Source organism: Entelurus aequoreus, linkage group LG18 (genome assembly GCF_033978785.1).
Source record: "Entelurus aequoreus isolate RoL-2023_Sb linkage group LG18, RoL_Eaeq_v1.1, whole genome shotgun sequence".
NCBI classification, from domain to species: Eukaryota; Metazoa; Chordata; class Actinopteri; order Syngnathiformes; family Syngnathidae; genus Entelurus; species Entelurus aequoreus.
In genome coordinates, this window is record NC_084748.1 from 10816212 (window position 1) to 10833840 (window position 17629).

Here is a 17629-nt window from a genome sequence, read left to right on the forward strand (position 1 = left end):
GTGACAAATTGGGGGTGGATACCTTTTGCCTTCAGTGCTGCCGCTTAGATGTAATAGGACATACAGTAAGAAGGGGATTCATATGGCCTTGTTTGTCACGGTTTACCTGACACATGAAACGTGACAAATTGGGGGTGGACATGTTTTGCCTTCAGTGCTACCACTTAAAATAGGACATACATTAGGAAGGGTATTCACATTGTCAGGTTCAAACACTGGTGACATCTATTAAACAAGACAAGAAGCAAGGAATTAAACAGAGACAGAATTCAATTTAGCCCAATTGAGGAGAAACGTCTGGACTGTACTCTTTGCACAGTCTCCACCACGCTCTGACGAAAGATTGTACACCTCTTTTATTTGGACTTTCCCTGATTACATGGCAACAGCTGTTTCTAAAGGGAGGGGGGGTCGTAAACAGCCGTGGCCTTTGATTACAAACAGTTCAAAGAAAAGGTGCCTGGAGCTTGCGTCAGGTCTTGCTTCCACTCCGCTCTGTAGATCTCGGGTCAAGATGATATCTTTCTGTGGATTACAATACATGCCTTCCGTGCTACCACTTAAAATAGGACATACAGTAGGAAGGGAATTCATATGGCCTCGTTTGTCACGGTTTACCATGAAACGTGACAAATTAGGGGGTGGATACCTTTTGTCCTATGTAATAGGACATACAGTAGGAAGGGGATTCATATGGCCTTGTTTGTCACGGTTTACCTGACACATGAAACGTGACAAATTAGGGGGTGGATACCTTTTGCCTTCAGTGCTACCGCTTAGATGTAACAGGACAGAGGCATTGGCATTTTGTTTTGTTTTCTTTGGCTAAAGCGACACATTGTAAACAAAAAAAAAGTTACCAAAAAAATGCAAAAACCCAGCAGGCAGAAGACATTGATACAACGCTGATTATACGTACATGTCCTTTAAAACTGCCCTTGAAACAACGTTGGATTTGTAAATTGAGACAACGATGTCTCACGTTGGATCCACGTTATTGGTTGAGGAAATGACCAAAATTCAACGGTCAAATCAACGTCAGAACCTGACATTGAATAAACGTTGTCAAAGAGATGTTTCAACGTTGTATTTGCGTTGTAGAATATTGGTTGAGAAATGACCAAAATTTAATGTTTAAATCAACGTCAGAACCCAACATTGATTAAACGTCGTCAAAAAGATGTTTCAACGCTGTATTTGTGTTGTAGAATATTGGTTGGGAAATGACCAAATTTCAATGGTCAAATCAACGTCAGAACCCAACATTGATTAAACGTCGTCAAAAAGCACGTTGTTTCACCTTATTTGTGTTGTAGAATATTGGTTGGGCAAAGACCAAAATTCAATGGTCAAATCAACGTCACAACTTGACATTGAATAAACGTCATCAAAAAGCATGTTGTTTCAACGTTGTATTTGTGTTGTTTTGGGAAATGACCAAAATTCAATGGTCAAATCAACGTCAGAACCCAACATTGAATAAACGTCATCAAAAAGACGTCGTTTCAACGTTGTATTTGTGTTGTAGAACATTGGTTGGGCAATGACCAAAATTCAATGGTAAAATCAACGTCACCACCTGACATTGAATAAACGTCGTCAAAAAAGATGTCGATTCAACGTATTTGTGATGTAGAATATTGGTTGGGAAATGACCAAAATTCAATGATCAAATCAACATCAGAACCCAACATTGAATAAACGTTGTCAAAAAGATGCTGTTTCAACGTTGTATTAGTGTTGTAGAATATTGGTTGGGCAAAGACCAAAATTCAATGGTCAAATCAACGTCACAACTTGACATTGAATAAACGTCGTCAAAAAGCATGTTGTTTCAACGTTGTATTTGTGTTGTTTTGGGAAATGACCAAATTTCAATGGTCAAATCAACGTCAGAACCCAACATTGATTAAACGTCGTCAAAAAGATGTTTCAACGTTGTATTTGTGTTGTAGAATATTGGTTGGGAAATGACCAAATTTCAATGGTCAAATCAACGTCAGAACCCAACATTGATTAAACGTCGTCAAAAAGCACGTTGTTTCACCTTATTTGTGTTGTAGAATATTGGTTGGGAAATGACCAAAATTCAATGGTCAAATCAACGTCACAACTTGACATTGAATAAACGTCATCAAAAAGCATGTTGTTTCAACGTTGTATTTGTGTTGTTTTGGGAAATGACCAAAATTCAATGGTCAAATCAACGTCAGAACCCAACATTGAATAAACATCATCAAAAAGACGTCGTTTCAACGTTGTATTTGTGTTGTAGAACATTGGTTGGGCAATGACCAAAATTCAATGGTAAAATCAACGTCACCACCTGACATTGAATAAACGTCGTCAAAAAAGATGTCGATTCAACGTATTTGTGATGTAGAATATTGGTTGGGAAATGACCAAAATTCAATGATCAAATCAACATCAGAACCCAACATTGAATAAACGTTGTCAAAAAGATGCTGTTTCAACGTTGTATTAGTGTTGTAGAATATTGGTTGGGCAAAGACCAAAATTCAATGGTCAAATCAACGTCACAACTTGACATTGAATAAACGTTGTCAAAAAGCATGTTGTTTCAACGTTGTATTTGTGTTGTTTTGGGAAATGACCAAATTTCAATGGTCAAATCAACGTCAGAACCCAACATTGATCAAACGTCGTCAAAAAGATGTTTCAACGTTGTATTTGTGTTGTAGAATATTGGTTGGGAAATGACCAAATTTCAATGGTCAAATCAACGTCAGAACCCAACATTGATTAAACGTCGTCAAAAAGCACGTTGTTTCACCTTATTTGTGTTGTAGAATATTGGTTGGGAAATGACCAAAATTCAATGGTCAAATCAACGTCACAACTTGACATTGAATAAACGTCATCAAAAAGCATGTTGTTTCAACGTTGTATTTGTGTTGTTTTGGGAAATGACCAAATTTCAATGGTCAAATCAACGTCAGAACCCAACATTGAATAAACGTCGTCAAAAAGACGTCGTTTCAACATTGTATTTGTGTTGTAGAATATTAGTTGGGCAATGACCAAAATTCAATGGTCAAATCAACGTCACCCCCTGACATTGAATAAACGTCGTCAAAAAGATGTCGTTTCAACGTATTTGTGATGTAGAATATTGGTTGGGAAATGACCAAAATTCAATGATCAAATCAACATCAGAACCTGACATTGAATAAACGTTGTCAAAAAGATGCTGTTTCAACGTTGTATTTGTGTTGTAGAATATTGGTTGGAAAAAGACCAAAATTCAATGGTCAAATCAACGTCACAACTTGACATTGAATAAACGTCATCAAAAAGCATGTTGTTTCAACGTTGTATTTGTGTTGTTTTGGGAAATGACCAAAATTCAATGGTCAAATCAACGTCAGAACCCAACATTGAATAAACGTCATCAAAAAGACGTTGTTTCAACGTTGTATTTGTGTTGTAGAACATTGGTTGGGCAATGACCAAAATTCAATGGTCAAATCAACGTCACCCCCTGACATTGAATAAACGTCGTCAAAAAGATGTCGTTTCAACGTATTTGTGATGTAGAATATTGGTTGGGAAATGACCAAAATTCAATGATCAAATCAACATCAGAACCCAACATTGAATAAACGTTGTCAAAATGATGCTGTTTCAACATTGTATTTGTGTTGTAGAATATTGGTTGGGCAAAGACCAAAATTCAATGGTCAAATCAACGTCACCACCTGACATTGAATAAACATCATCAAAAAGCATGTTGTTTCAACGTTGTATTTGTGTTGTTTTGGGAAATGACCAAAATTCAATGGTCAAATCAACGTCAGAACCCAACATTGAATAAACGTCATCAAAAAGACGTCGTTTCAACGTTGTATTTGTGTTGTAGAACATTGGTTGGGCAATGACCAAAATTCAATGGTCAAATCAATGTCACCCCCTGACATTGAATAAACGTCGTCAAAAAGATGTCGTTTCAACGTATTTGTGATGTAGAATATTGGTTGGGAAATGACCAAAATTCAATGATCAAATCAACATCAGAACCCAACATTGAATAAACGTTGTCAAAAAGATGCTGTTTCAACGTTGTATTAGTGTTGTAGAATATTGGTTGGGCAAAGACCAAAATTCAATGGTCAAATCAACGTCACAACTTGACATTGAATAAACGTTATCAAAAAGCATGTTGTTTCAACGTTGTATTTGTGTTGTTTTGGGAAATGACCAAAATTCAATGGTCAAATCAACGTCAGAACCCAACATTGAATAAACGTTGTCAAAAAGATGCTGTTTCAACGTTGTATTTGTGTTGTAAAATATTGGTTGGGCAAAGACCAAAATTCAATGGTCAAATCAACGTCACAACTTGACATTGAATAAACGTCATCAAAAAGCATGTTGTTTCAACGTTGTATTTGTGTTGTTTTGGGAAATGACCAAAATTCAATGGTCAAATCAACGTCAGAACCCAACATTGAATAAACGTCGTCAAAAAGACGTCGTTTCAACATTGTATTTGTGTTGTAGAATATTGGTTGGGCAATGACCAAAATTCAATGGTCAAATCAACGTCACAACTTGACATTGAATAAACGTCGTCAAAAAGATGTTGTTTCAACGTATTTGTGATGTAGAATATTGGTTGGGAAATGACCAAAATTCAATGATCAAATCAACATCAGAACCCAACATTGAATAAACGTTGTCAAAAAGATGCTGTTTCAACGTTGTATTTGTGTTGTAGAATATTGGTTGGGCAAAGACCAAAATTCAATGGTCAAATCAACGTCACAACTTGACATTGAATAAACGTCATCAAAAAGCATGTTGTTTCAACGTTGTATTTGTGTTGTTTTGGGAAATGACCAAAATTCAATGGTCAAATCAACGTCAGAACCCAACATTGAATAAACGTCATCAAAAAGACGTCGTTTCAATGTTGTATTTGTGTTGTAGAACATTGGTTGGGCAATGACCAAAATTCAATGGTAAAATCAACGTCACCACCTGACATTGAATAAACGTCGTCAAAAAGATGTCGTTTCAACGTATTTGTGATGTAGAATATTGGTTGGGAAATGACCAAAATTCAATGATCAAATCAACATCAGAACCCAACATTGAATAAACGTTGTCAAAAAGATGCTGTTTCAACGTTGTATTTGTGTTGTAGAATATTGGTTGGGCAAAGACCAAAATTCAATGGTCAAATCAACGTCACAACTTGACATTGAATAAACGTCATCAAAAAGCATGTTGTTTCAACGTTGTATTTGTGTTGTTTTGGGAAATGACCAAATTTCAATGGTCAAATCAACGTCAGAACCCAACATTGAATAAACGTCGTCAAAAAGACGTCGTTTCAACATTGTATTTGTGTTGTAGAATATTGGTTGGGCAATGACCAAAATTCAATGGTCAAATCAACGTCACCCCCTGACATTGAATAAACGTCGTCAAAAAGATGTTGTTTCAACGTATTTGTGATGTAGAATATTGGTTGGGAAATGACCAAAATTCAATGATCAAATCAACATCAGAACCCAACATTGAATAAACGTTGTCAAAAAGATGCTGTTTCAACGTTGTATTTGTGTTGTAGAATATTGGTTGGGCAAAGACCAAAATTCAATGGTCAAATCAACGTCACAACTTGACATTGAATAAACGTCATCAAAAAGCATGTTGTTTCAACGTTGTATTTGTGTTGTTTTGGGAAATGACCAAATTTCAATGGTCAAATCAACGTCAGAACCCAACATTGAATAAACGTCGTCAAAAAGACGTCGTTTCAACATTGTATTTGTGTTGTAGAATATTGGTTGGGCAATGACCAAAATTCAATGGTCAAATCAACGTCACCCCCTGACATTGAATAAACGTCGTCAAAAAGATGTCGTTTCAACGTATTTGTGATGTAGAATATTGGTTGGGAAATGACCAAAATTCAATGATCAAATCAACATCAGAACCCAACATTGAATAAACGTTGTCAAAAAGATGCTGTTTCAACGTTGTATTTGTGTTGTAGAATATTGGTTGGGCAAAGACCAAAATTCAATGGTCAAATCAACGTCACAACTTGACATTGAATAAACGTCATCAAAAAGCATGTTGTTTCAACGTTGTATTTGTGTTGTTTTGGGAAATGACCAAAATTCAATGGTCAAATCAACGTCAGAACCCAACATTGAATAAACGTCGTCAAAAAGACGTCGTTTCAACATTGTATTTGTGTTGTAGAATATTGGTTGGGCAATGACCAAAATTCAATGGTCAAATCAACGTCACCCCCTGACATTGAATAAACGTAGTCAAAAAGATGTCGTTTCAACGTATTTGTGATGTAGAATATTGGTTGGGAAATGACCAAAATTCAATGATCAAATCAACATCAGAACCCAACATTGAATAAACGTTGTCAAAAAGATGCTGTTTCAACGTTATGTTTGTGTTGTAGAATATTGGTTGGGCAAAGACCAAAATTCAATGGTCAAATCAACGTCACAACTTGACATTGAATAAACGTCATCAAAAAGCATGTTGTTTCAACGTTGTATTTGTGTTGTTTTGGGAAATGACCAAAATTCAATGGTCAAATCAACGTCAGAACCCAACATTGAATAAACGTCATCAAAAAGACGTCGTTTCAATGTTGTATTTGTGTTGTAGAACATTGGTTGGGCAATGACCAAAATTCAATGGTAAAATCAACGTCACCACCTGACATTGAATAAACGTCGTCAAAAAGATGTCGTTTCAACGTATTTGTGATGTAGAATATTGGTTGGGAAATGACCAAAATTCAATGATCAAATCAACATCAGAACCCAACATTGAATAAACGTTGTCAAAAAGATGCTGTTTCAACGTTGTATTTGTGTTGTAGAATATTGGTTGGGCAAAGACCAAAATTCAATGGTCAAATCAACGTCACAACTTGACATTGAATAAACGTCATCAAAAAGCATGTTGTTTCAACGTTGTATTTGTGTTGTTTTGGGAAATGACCAAAATTCAATGGTCAAATCAACGTCAGAACCCAACATTGAATAAACGTCATCAAAAAGACGTCGTTTCAATGTTGTATTTGTGTTGTAGAACATTGGTTGGGCAATGACCAAAATTCAATGGTAAAATCAACGTCACCACCTGACATTGAATAAACGTCGTCAAAAAGATGTCGTTTCAACGTATTTGTGATGTAGAATATTGGTTGGGAAATGACCAAAATTCAATGATCAAATCAACATCAGAACCCAACATTGAATAAACGTTGTCAAAAAGATGCTGTTTCAACGTTGTATTTGTGTTGTAGAATATTGGTTGGGCAAAGACCAAAATTCAATGGTCAAATCAACGTCACAACTTGACATTGAATAAACGTCATCAAAAAGCATGTTGTTTCAACGTTGTATTTGTGTTGTTTTGGGAAATGACCAAATTTCAATGGTCAAATCAACGTCAGAACCCAACATTGAATAAACGTCGTCAAAAAGACGTCGTTTCAACATTGTATTTGTGTTGTAGAATATTGGTTGGGCAATGACCAAAATTCAATGGTCAAATCAACGTCACCCCCTGACATTGAATAAACGTCGTCAAAAAGATGTTGTTTCAACGTATTTGTGATGTAGAATATTGGTTGGGAAATGACCAAAATTCAATGATCAAATCAACATCAGAACCCAACATTGAATAAACGTTGTCAAAAAGATGCTGTTTCAACGTTGTATTTGTGTTGTAGAATATTGGTTGGGCAAAGACCAAAATTCAATGGTCAAATCAACGTCACAACTTGACATTGAATAAACGTCATCAAAAAGCATGTTGTTTCAACGTTGTATTTGTGTTGTTTTGGGAAATGACCAAATTTCAATGGTCAAATCAACGTCAGAACCCAACATTGAATAAACGTCGTCAAAAAGACGTCGTTTCAACATTGTATTTGTGTTGTAGAATATTGGTTGGGCAATGACCAAAATTCAATGGTCAAATCAACGTCACCCCCTGACATTGAATAAACGTCGTCAAAAAGATGTCGTTTCAACGTATTTGTGATGTAGAATATTGGTTGGGAAATGACCAAAATTCAATGATCAAATCAACATCAGAACCCAACATTGAATAAACGTTGTCAAAAGATGCTGTTTCAACGTTGTATTTGTGTTGTAGAATATTGGTTGGGCAAAGACCAAAATTCAATGGTCAAATCAACGTCACAACTTGACATTGAATAAACGTCATCAAAAAGCATGTTGTTTTCAACGTTGTATTTGTGTTGTTTTGGGAAATGACCAAAATTCAATGGTCAATCAACGTCAGAACCCAACATTGAATAAACGTCGTCAAAAAGACGTCGTTTCAACATTGTATTTGTGTTGTAGAATATTGGTTGGGCAATGACCAAAATTCAATGGTCAAATCAACGCACCCCCTGACATTGAATAAACGTAGTCAAAAAGATGTCGTTTCAACGTATTTGTGATGTAGAATATTGGTTGGGAAATGACCAAAATTCAATGATCAAATCAACATCAGAACCCAACATTGAATAAACGTTGTCAAAAAGATGCTGTTTCAACGTTATGTTTGTGTTGTAGAATATTGGTTGGGCAAAGACCAAAATTCAATGGTCAAATCAACGTCACAACTTGACATTGAATAAACGTCATCAAAAAGCATGTTGTTTCAACGTTGTATTTGTGTTGTTTGGGAAATGACCAAAATTCAATGGTCAAATCAACGTCAGAACCCAACAACATTGAATAAACGTCATCAAAAAGACGTCGTTTCAATGTTGTATTTGTGTTGTAGAACATTGGTTGGGCAATGACCAAAATTCAATGGTAAAATCAACGTCACCACCTGACATTGAATAAACGTCGTCAAAAAGATGTCGTTTCAACGTATTTGTGATGTAGAATATTGGTTGGGAAATGACCAAAATTCAATGATCAAATCAACATCAGAACCCAACATTGAATAAACGTTGTCAAAAAGATGCTGTTTCAACGTTGTATTTGTGTTGTAGAATATTAGTTGGGCAAAGACCAAAATTCAATGGTCAAATCAACGTCACAACTTGACATTGAATAAACGTCATCAAAAAGCATGTTGTTTCAACGTTGTATTTGTGTTGTTTTGGGAAATGACCAAATTTCAATGGTCAAATCAACGTCAGAACCCAACATTGAATAAACGTCGTCAAAAAGACGTCGTTTCAACATTGTATTTGTGTTGTAGAATATTTGGTTGGGCAATGACCAAAATTCAATGGTCAAATCAACGTCACCCCCTGACATTGAATAAACGTCGTCAAAAAGATGTCGTTTCAACGTATTTGTGATGTAGAATATTGGTTGGGAAATGACCAAAATTCAATGATCAAATCAACATCAGAACCCAACATTGAATAAACGTTGTCAAAAAGATGCTGTTTCAACGTTGTATTTGTGTTGTAGAATATTGGTTGGGCAAAGACAAAAATTCAATGATCAAATCAACGTCACAACTTGACAATTGAATAAACGTCATCAAAAAGCATGTTGTTTCAACGTTGTATTTGTGTTGTTTTGGGAAATGACCAAATTTCAATGGTCAAATCAACGTCAGAACCCAACATTGAATAAACGTCGTCAAAAAGACGCGTCGTTTCAACATTGTATATGTGTTGTAGAACATTGGTTGGGCAATGACCAAAATTCAATGGTCAAATCAACGTCACCCCCCTGACATTGAATAAACGTTGTTCAAAAAGATGTTGTTTCAACGTAGTTGTGTTGTAGTATATTGGTTGGGAAACGTTTAATCAATGTTGGGTTCTGACCGTTGATATGACCATTGAAATTTGGTCATTTCCCCAACCAATATTCTACAAAACAAATACAACATTGAAACAACATGCTTTTTGACAACGTTGATTTGACCATTGAATTTTGGTCATTTCCCAACCAATATTCTACAACACAAATACAACGTTGAAACAACGTGCTTTTTGACGACGTTTAATCAATTTTGGGTTCTGACGTATATTTGACCATTGAAATTTGGTCATTTCCCAACCAATATTCTACAAAACAAATACAACATTGAAACAACATGCTTTTTGACAACGTTGATTTGACCATTGAATTTTGGTCATTTCCCAACCAATATTCTACAACACAAATACAACATTGAAACAACATGCTTTTGATGACGTTTAATCAATGTTGGGTTCTGACGTTGATTTGACCATTGAAATTTGGTCATTTCCCAACCAATATTCTACAACACAAATACAACGTTGAAACAACGTGCTTTTTGACCGACGTTTATTCAACGTCAGGTTGTGACGTTGATTTGACCACTGAATTTTGGTCATTTCCCCACCAATATTGAACGACACAAACACAACATTGAAACATGGTTTTTTGCCGACGTTTTATCAATGTTGGTTTCTGACATTGATTTGACAATTGAATTTTGGTAATTTCTGTCAGGGATTGGTGAGCATTCCTTCGGCGTCACCCCAAGGCTGCGAGAACGGCAGGCAGAATGCAAGTAAAAAAATGTATCACTTACTTAGAAGGAAGCAGGAAACTAACAGAAACAGCACACTCAGCATCAGTCTCCAAGAAACGGCAAGAATGATCCAAAACTGAAGAAGGGATCAGGTGGAACTAAATAGAACTAATCAAACGAGGAACAGGTGTGCTGACAGGACATGGACCAGAAAGTAACAGGTGCTGCAAAAACACAGAGACCAAACAGGAAACACTGACAAAACAAGAGCACCAGGAACAGGAAGTGATTTCAAACACAGGAAACCCAAACATAACCAAACTGTCAGTAGCAAGCCTGACAATTTCCAGACCCAAACATTCTACAACACAAATACAAACGTTGAAACAACATGCTTTTTGACGACGTTTTATCAATGTGCCCTAATTGCACTGCAGTAATTGTCCTCTATAGCATTTACATACAGCGTGCCAGTCCAGCCACATGTTGCATGTTGTTATTACTTGCACACACAGGAGACAGCAAAGCATACTTACTCATCAGCCACACAGCTTACACTGACGGTAGCCGTATCAAACAACTTTAACATTGTTACGTTACAAATATGCGCCACACTGTGAACCCACACCAAAAAAGAATGAAAAACACATTTGTGGAGAACATCCCACCGTAACACAACATAAACACAACACAACCATTACCCAGAATCCCATGCAGCCCTAACTCTTCCGGTCTACATTATACACCCCCGCTACCACCAAATCCCCCCCACACATCAACCCCCCCCCCCACCACCCTCCCCTCTCCGTGCGTTGGTTGAGCGGAAGAGTTAGGGCTGCATGGGATTCTGGGTATTGGTACCGTCAGTGTAAGATGTGTGGCTGCTGAGGTAGTATGCCTTGCTGTCACTTACGTGAGCAAGCTGAAATTGCATTCTACGTGTGGTCGAGCAGGTACACTGTTAGGGCAGACTGTAGAGGGCGCCAAATGCAGTGTCATCACGCTCTGATATTCGGGAGTCTCCCCGGGGAAAAAATGAGAGGGTTTGGCAAGCATGACGAAGCGCCATTCATTCAAAACTCGCGGGCTGCACTAACATCAAATTTCCACATTAAAGTGCGTCCCGGTGCGTGTGTCGGAGACCCCTGGTTAACATAGCACAAAACATTTAAGCTTTGTACGCGGTGTTTTTCATTTTAATTTTTTTTTGTGGCTCCCATTACTTTCTTTTAATTTTGTGAAACTTGCCAAAATGGCTCTTTGAGTGGTAAAGGTTGCCGACCCCTGCACTAGTTTCATCGTGTACCTTTCATCTCAGGTTGGACTGTATTATTCCTAGCCTTGTCTAGCGTTTTATTTTTGTACCTTGTTTTTTCTATTTAACTTCTTTCGTGAAGTATTTTTCCTAGCCTTGTCTAGCGTTTTTATTTTTGTACCTTGTTTTTTCTATTTAACTTCTTTCGTGAAGTATTATTCCTAGCCTTGTCTAGCGTTTTATTTTTGTACCTTGTTTTTTTCTATTTAACTTCTTTCGTGAAGTATTATTCTAGCCTTGTCCTAGCGTTTTATTTTTGTACCCTTGTTTTTTCTATTTAACTTCTTTCGTGAAGTATTTTTCCTAGCCTTGTCTAGCGTTTTATTTTTGTACCTTGTTTTTTCTATTTAACTTCTTTCGTGAAGTATTATTCCTAGCCTTGTCTAGCGTTTTATTTTTGTACCTTGTTTTTTTCTATTTAACTTCTTTCGTGAAGTATTATTCCTAGCCTTGTCTAGCGTTTTATTTTTGTACCTTGTTTTTTCTATTTAACTTCTTTCGTGAAGTATTTTTCCTAGCCCTTGTCTAGTGTTTTTATTTTTGTACCTTGTTTTTTCTATTTAACTTCTTTCGTGAAGTATTTTTCCTAGCCTTGTCTAGCGCTTTTAGTTTTGTGTGTTTTTTTTTCTCTTAGTAGTTTTTTACATGGTGTGTTTTTTGTGTTTTCCACCATCGCCTTTGTTTTGCTACCTTGTGCTTCCGCCTAATAAAAGGAAGAACAATTGTATACACAAATTCGTCTCTGCATCCTTGGGATCCACCTCACGTATTTCGTAACAATTTCCAGACCAATATTGTACAACACAAATACAATGTTGAAACAACATGCTTTTTGACGACGTTTTATCAATGTTGGGGTTCCGACGTTTGATTTGATCATTGAATTTTGGTCATTTCCTAACCAATATTCTACAACACAAATACAATGTTGAAACAACATGCTTTTTGACAACATTTATTCAATGTTGGGTTCTGACATTGATTTGACGATTGAATTTTGGTCATTTCCCGACCAATATTGTACAACACAAATACAACGTTGAAACAACATACTTTTTGACAACGTTTATTCAACGTCAGGGTGGTGACGTTGATTTGACCATTGAAATTTGATCATTTCCCAACCAATATTCTAGAACACAAATACAACATTGAAACAACATGCTTTTCGACGACATTTAATCAATGTTGGTTTCTGACGTGGATATGACCGTTGAATATTCGTAATTTCCAGACCCAACATTCAACAACCCAAATACAACATTGAAACAACATGCTTTTTGACGACGTTTTATCAATGTTGGGTTCCGACGTTGATTTGATCATTGAATTTTGGTCATTTCCCAACCAATATTGTACAACACAAATACAATGTTTGAAACAACATACTTTTTTGACAACGTTTATTTCAACGTCAGGTGGTGACGTTGATTTGACCATTGAAATTTGATCATTTCCCAACCAATATTCTAGAACACAAATACAACATTGAAACAACGTGCTTTTCGACGACATTTAATCAATGTTGGTTTCTGACGTGGATATGACCGTTGAATATTCGTAATTTCCAGACCCAACATTCAACAACCCAAATACAACATTGAAACAACATGCTTTTTGACGACGTTTTATCAATGTTGGGTTCCGACGTTGATTTGATCATTGAATTTTGGTCATTTCCCGACCAATATTGTACAACACAAATACAACGTTGAAACAACATACTTTTTGACAACGTTTATTCAACGTCAGGTGGTGACGTTGATTTGACCGTTGAAATTTGATCATTTCCCAACCAATATTCTAGAACACAAATACAACATTGAAAACAACATGCTTTTCGACGACATTTAATCAATGTTGGTTTCTGACGTGGATATGACCGTTGAATATTCGTAATTTCCAGACCCAACATTCAACAACCCAAATACAACATTGAAACAACATGCTTTTTGACCTTTATTCACGTCAGGTTGGGACGTTGATTTGACCATTGAATTTTGGTAATTTCCCAACCATTATTCTACAACACAAATACAACGTTGAAACAACATGCTTTTTGACAACATTTATTCAATGTTGGGTTCTGACATTGATTTGACGATTGAATTTTGGTCATTTCCCGACCAATATTGTACAACACAAAATACAACGTTGAAACAACATACTTTTTGACAACGTTTATTCAACGTCAGGTGGTGACGTTGATTTGACCATTGAAATTTGATCATTTCCCAACCAATATTCTAGAACACAAATACAACATTGAAACAACATGCTTTTCGACGACATTTAATCAATGTTGGTTTCTGACGTGGATATGACCGTTGAATATTCGTAATTTCCAGACCCAACATTCAACAACCCAAATACAACATTGAAACAACATGCTTTTTGACGTTTATTCACGTCAGGTTGGGACGTTGATTTGACCATTGAATTTTGGTAATTTCCCAACCATTATTCTACAACCAAATACAACGTTGAAACAACATGCTTTTTGACGTTTATTCGAAGTTGGGTTCTGGCGTTGATTTGACCGTTGATTTTTGGTCATTTCCATACCCAACTTTCTGCAACAAAAATACAACATTGAGACAACATGCTTTTTGACAACGTTTAATCAATGTTGAATTCTAACGTTGATTTGACCATTAAAATGTGGCAATTTCCCAACCAACAACGTGGATCCAATGTTGCACGTCAACGTTGTCTCAATTGACAAATACAACTATTTTGCAACATTGTTTCAAAGTCAGTTTTAAAGGACACGTACGTATAAACAACGTTTTTATCAATGTCGTGTGCCCGCCGGGACACTTTTCCTTTCTCAAGTGGTTGGAAAGAACAGATTTAAAAAATATTTATATTTTTTGTTGTTGTTGTTGTTTTTTGTGTTTTTTAAATATTTTTTTTTTTTTTTCTCTCTCTAATCTATTAAAAATCGTTACAAATTTAAAAAAAAAAAAAATTGACACCCCTAAGGTTTTGTATTATATATAAATCTTATCCTAGTGGTTTTAATCGTGTTAAAATAATTTTTGGTTGTGGTTTTGATAAAATGTTAGTTCGGGTGGATGGCGGGTGGATGACGACTTTTGTGAGGCGGTTGCGGATGAAATAATTTTCTGTCCGCGCATCTCTAAAAAGCGCTATATAAATATAATTCACTTCATTTAAAAAAATAAATAAAATAAAAAAACATGTATATATATATTTTTTTTTTCTGTAATCAATTAAAAATGGTTACAAAAAATTTTTTTTTGACACCCCTACATACAAGGTTTTGTATTACATATAAATCTTATCCTAGTGGTTTTAATCGTGTTGAAATAATTTTTCGTGACTTGAGTTTTTTATGTTTTGTTTTTTTTTAAATAGTTTTTTGATTTTTTTTCCTCTAATCGATTAAAAATCGTTACAAATAAAAAAATATTTTTTTGACACCCTACTATATAAGGTTTTGTATTATATATAAATCTTATCCTAGTGGTTTTAATCGTATTGAAATAATTTTTCGTGACTTGAGTTTTGTTTTTTTTGTTTGTTTTTTTTAAATAGTTTTTTGGTTTGTTTCCCTCTAATCAATTAAAAATCGTTACAAAAAAAAAATTGATATTTTTGATACCCCTACTATACAAGGTTTTGTATTATATATACATCTTCTAGTGGTTTTAATCGTGTTGAAATTTTTTTTCGTGACTTGAGTTTTTTTTTCTTTTTTTTTCACGCCACCCACACTGTTTAAATGTAACTTAGACATTGGGTTTCATTATGTAAAAACGCTTTGAGTCACTAGAGAAAAGCGCTATATAAATATAATTCACTTCATTTAAAAAAAAAAAAAAGATGTTTTTTTTTTCTTTTTTCTTTTTTCTCTAATCGATTAAAAATCGTTACAAATAAAAATACATTTTTGACACCCCAACTATACAAGGTTTTGTATTATATATAAATCTTCTCCTAGTGGTTTTAATTGTGTTGAAATAATTTTTCGTGACTTGAGTTTATTTTCGTTTTTTTTCACCCCACCCACACTGGTTTAAATGTAACTTAGACATTGGGTTTCACTATGTATTTTTATTTGCAACGATTTTTAATCGATTAGAGGAAAAAAAAGAAAAACAATTTTTTAAAAAAACTAACAAAAAAAAACAAAACTCAAAAATTATTTCAACACGATTAAAACCACTAGGACAAGATCTACATATAGTACAAAACCTTGTATAGCAGGGGTGTAAAAAAAAATCTATTTTTATTTGTAAAGATTAATCGATTAGACAAAAAAAAAACAAGAACAAAAAAAAAAAAATATATATATACATATATATGTTTTTAAATGAAGTGAATTATACTTATATAGTGACTCAAAGCGCTTTTACATAGCGAAAAACAATATCTAAGTTACACTTAAGCCAGTGTGGGTGGCACTGGGAGCAGGTGGGTAAAGTGTCTTGCCCAAGGACACAACGGCAGGAATCGAACCTGGAAAAAGGATAAGATTTACATATAATACAAAACCTTGTATAGTAGGGGTGTCAAAAAATATATTTTTATTTGCAACGATTTTTAATCGATTAGAGAAAAAAAAATGTTTTAATTAAATGAAGTCAATTATATTTATATAACGCTTTTCTCTAGTGACTCAAAGTGCTTTTACATAGTGAAACCCAATGTCTAATGTAAATATATAAATATAATTCACTTCATTTAAAAAAAAAAAAAAAACATTTTTTTTTTTTTTTCTAATCAATTAAAAATCGTTACAAATAAAAATACTTTTTTTTTTTTTTTTACATCCCTACTATACAAGGTTTTGTATTATATATAAATCTTCTCCTAGTGGTTTTAATCATGTTTAAAACATTTTTCGTGACATGAATTTTGTTTTTGTTTTTTCACGCCACCCACACTGGTTTAAATGTAACTTAGACATTGGGTTTCACTATGTATTTTTATTTGTAACGATTTTTAATTGATTAGAGGGAAAAAAAAATATATATATATATTTTAAAAAAAACAAACAAAAAAAACAAAAACTCAAGTCACGAAAAATTATTAGTGGTTTTAATCGTGTTGAAATAATTTTTCGGGACTTGAGTTTTTTTTGTTTTTTTTTAAATAGTTTTTTGATTTTTTTTCCTCTAATCGATTAAAAACCGTTAAAAATAAAAAAACATTTTTTTTGACACCCCTACTATATAAGGTTTTGTATTATATACAAATCTTCTCCTAGTGGTTTTAATCCTGTTTGAATAATTTTTCGTGACTTGAGTTTTGTTTTGTTTTGTTTGTTTTTTTAAAATAGTTTTTTGATTTTTTCCCCCCCTCTAATCGATTAAAAATCGTTACAAATAAAAATAGATACTTTTTTACACCACTGGTTTTGTATTGTATATAAATCTTATTCCAGTGCTTTTAATCGTATTGAAATGATTTTTCGTGACTTGAGTTTTGTTTTTTGTGGGTTTTTTTTAAAATAGTTTTTTGATTTTTTTCCCTCTAATCGATTAAAAATCGTTACAAATAAAAAACATTTTTTTGACACCCCTACTATATAAGGTTTTGTATTATATACAAATCTTCTCCTAGTGGTTTTAATCCTGTTTGAATAATTTTTCGTGACTTGAGTTTTGTTTTGTTTTGTTTGTTTTTTTAAAATACTTTTTTGATTTTTTTCCCCTCTAATCGATTAAAAATCGTTACAAATAAAAATAGATAATTTTTTACACCGCTGGTTTTGTATTGTATATAAATCTTATTCTAGTGGTTTTAATCGTATTGAAATAATTTTTCGTGACTTGAGTTTTGTTT